The sequence below is a fragment of the Citrus clementina genome, unplaced genomic scaffold (assembly GCF_000493195.1).
Source record: "Citrus clementina cultivar Clemenules unplaced genomic scaffold, Citrus_clementina_v1.0 scaffold_9, whole genome shotgun sequence".
Taxonomy (NCBI): Eukaryota; Viridiplantae; Streptophyta; class Magnoliopsida; order Sapindales; family Rutaceae; genus Citrus; species Citrus x clementina.
In genome coordinates this window covers 17,618,654-17,622,310 of record NW_006261964.1, presented here as the reverse complement: position 1 = coordinate 17,622,310, position 3,657 = coordinate 17,618,654, and positions in this window count along the sequence as shown.

The following is a 3,657-nucleotide window of genomic DNA, read 5'->3' as shown; positions in this document are numbered from 1 at the left end:
ACATTTTTTGTTGGTGAGAAATATTTCATTAGGAATTTATCAGCCAATTCATCCCATGTAGTGATGGAATCAGATGGTAATGAATTTAACCATGCTCTTGCTCGATCTCTTAAGGAATAAGGAAAGAGCCTCAGCCTTAAGGCATCTTGTATTGCTCCAACAATTTTGAAAGCATCACTTACTTCCAAGAACAATTTAAGATGGAGATGAGGATCTTCATTTAGCAATCCATTGAATTGCCCAACTGTTTGCAACATTTGAAATATCATTGGCTTTAACTCAAAATTTGTAGCGTCTACTTCAGGTCTGATGATGCCAGGATGTACAACTTGAGGAGTTAGCAAAGTATAATCTCTTATGGCTCTGTCTCTGTCATCAACCATGTAAATAATATTGTTGTTGCCTGGCTGTCTCCCGTTAGCATGTTCATTCTGTTCTGCTTGAATGTTGACTGGTTGTAAAGGTCCGTAAGGGTTCAAATTTCCTTTATTCTATAAATTATTCATTCCTGAAACAGTCTTTGAATTTCTTTTTTCTCTTCGCAATCTCCTGACAGTTCTTTCAATTTCAGGATCGAATTGGAATACCACAGATCCGTCCTTGCACATGCACGTACTGATCTGCCAATCAATAAAATGAATCAAGTCAAATTTGGCGCTATCACGATTTACTTCACACTTAAAAAATAAACAATCAATCCCCAGCAACGACGCCAAAAACTAATTGATTTAAATTGGTATAAGCAATTATTATCAATGCCAATGTGCAAGTATACACAACAAGTAATAAAGTGATAAGTATTCAAGATCGTCTCCACAGGGAATGATGTTACTTAAAATGCTATAGCACTCGCAATAACGCAACTCAACTTACAACCAACACAAATACTTATCAAATGATTTCTATCGTAATTAATAATTGCGAGAGATGGAAATAAAATAATACTATAATGAAATAAACTAAGTTGAATGTGTCTAAGATTCTGTTGAGAATATAATAGTTGAATGATCAAACTCTCCTAATGAGGTGACTGTTGTTTACCAAATTAGCACCAGTTGTTACAATAAGTGCGCAGCAATGGGTAGAATAAATCTGCATCCTCAATTATCGCATGTTGGAAATTTCATACCTTTAAATCTACTAACAATGACCAGTTGCTTATATATTTATGCTACGGCATAATAACATTTAATCTCTCTACCCTACAAGGTGAACACCTATGTCTAGAATGTCACAAATTTTAACTTCAAGTATTGCCCTTATGAGATTCAAGATAACCTAATCCAGGAAACTCAACTTAAGACCAAGTAATACTCTAATAATGTCCGCTAAGACATGCCTTTTTGCTGCTCTATCTTAACTGAAACTATTAAATGGGTGGTCAACCGAAATAACAGTTGTAATCATAAAAACTACTAGAGTATAATGCTACAGCAATACCATAACAACATAGAAGAACAGTCAAGAACCCATTGGATTATTTGTCACTCAACTACAAGTAATTTAGTTCATAATCTGAATGAGAAAAGTAAACGTAAATATATTGGTCTCGGAATACATTAAATCAATTAAAGGAAGAAGATAAATATATGTTGAGCACAATGAAAATCAAAGTCAAGTAATTCTGCACGATTGTCCAAAGTTGCCGAAATAGCCCTCTTCAATTCTGATCTTCTTCTCTTTCATTCCTTCTAATTGTTCTAATGATAATTCATTGCCGTCTTTCTATGTGGTGCACGCCTCCTTTTTATATTGCAAACTAGGTTTAACCAAAGCCCGTGAGCGTGCATGTGTTTAAATTAGGAAACATGCAGATCGCGATTTTATGGCTGACTCGCGCCTAAGTTTTCTCCCGCATTGCTCCCAGATTGCTACAGCACTAGTTGCTCTAACAGCGGCCACAACACTGCTTTATTCTCGATTGTGCTTTACTTTTTTTTTTGTCATCTTCCTTCCTCCTCTTGTTCTTCTAATGCCTCAACATCCTCTCATGAATTTAAAACATGTTTTTAGCACAAATTACTATGATTCAAGCAAAACTTATTAAGACTCAACTAAAATGAATGTTTATGCAAAAGGTAATCAAAATGTAATGAAAACACCTTATTTGTTCTCTAAGTGACCTTAATTCAAGTATAGAATTGATGTAATAACTCTCATTTCCTAGAGTTATCACATATGCACTTCCAGTTATTGATGATGACATCCACAACACTTTTGGTGAAGCATTACGCAGCAGTGAAAGTGATCAATGGAAGTTAACCATGGAAGAAGAAATGAAATCTCTCCATCAAAACCAGACTTGGGAACTTGTGGAGTTACCAAAGGGGAAAAGAGTTATTCGTAATAAATTGGTCTACACTAAGAAGTAAGGATCTCCGAATCAATCAACTCCTCGATACAAGGCAAGGCTCGTAGCAAAAGATTTTGCTCAGAAGGAAGGTATTGACAACAATAAAGTTTTCTCTCCAGTTGTAAAACATACTTCCATTCGTATCCTACTTGCCTTAGTTGCAGAATATGAGTTAGAGTTGGCTCAATTAGATGTTAAGACGACATTCTTACATGGAGATTTGGAGGATGAAATATATAGACTCAGCCTTGTGGTTTCAAAGCTCTTGAAAGGAGAATCGTGTGTACAGATTGAGTAAATCTTTATACGGATTGAAATTAATTCTTCGAATGCGTTGAGTTTGGAGAATTATGAACTACGGTTGGCTTGATCCCATATTTTGGGTACGTAGGCAGTCGAAGCGACATAGTCATTTTGGATCCTTATTGAAGGATTACATTGGGGATGATGGTTCGTTAGTAGTCGGCTCATATTTGAACAAATTTTCACCGAGATGGAGCATTGTTGAAAAGTCAAAACAACTTTTTGACATGCATAACCTTCTAGCCGCAATGTTGGAAGCATGTGGATGGAATCATGGAAAATGAAGCCAAATGAGTTGGTGAAGCATGTGACAGTTTGAAAATTTCACAACAACTTTGACAAATTGACAAATTGACAAATTGTTGGTGAGCAATGAATTTGTAATAGTGCAAAATACTTCTTATAAATAGAGGGAGTTTTTTTCATTTGTTAAGCATCCCAAAATTGTTAAGCTTATAAGTTTCTAAGCTTTTGAGAGAAGTAAGAGAAGTGTGTCTGGGGAATTTATTTTTCCTGCAGAGTGTGAGAGTATTAGGTATTTGAGTTTTTGGGAAGTGAGATTCTTTACTCAAATATTTGTACTATATTAATTGTTAAATAAACAATTATTCTTTCTTGCCTATGTGGATGTAAGTTTAATTACCGAATCACGTTAAATAATTGTGTCCTTTATTTTTCTATAATTATTTGGTGCGCTTGATTCCGCAATCCGCGTACAACAATTATGTCCTTGTGCGTTTGAAAATGGCAAGTCAGGTGCCTAAGTAGTGTAGCAGTGCTGATGGAGGTGAATGAGAAAAACTTTCACAAAAGGAAGGTGATCAAATTAAAAGGAACTGAAACTATATATCCAAGTCAGGTTCGTTGGCATGTAAATGATGGATGCATGGTTGTCATGAAAAGCTGAAGTTGTTACCAGTGTCAAAGCTAGCAATATGTTTTGGGAGGCGGAATCCCCCCCCCCCCCCCCCCCCCCCCCCCCCCCTCTTTTTTTTTTTTTT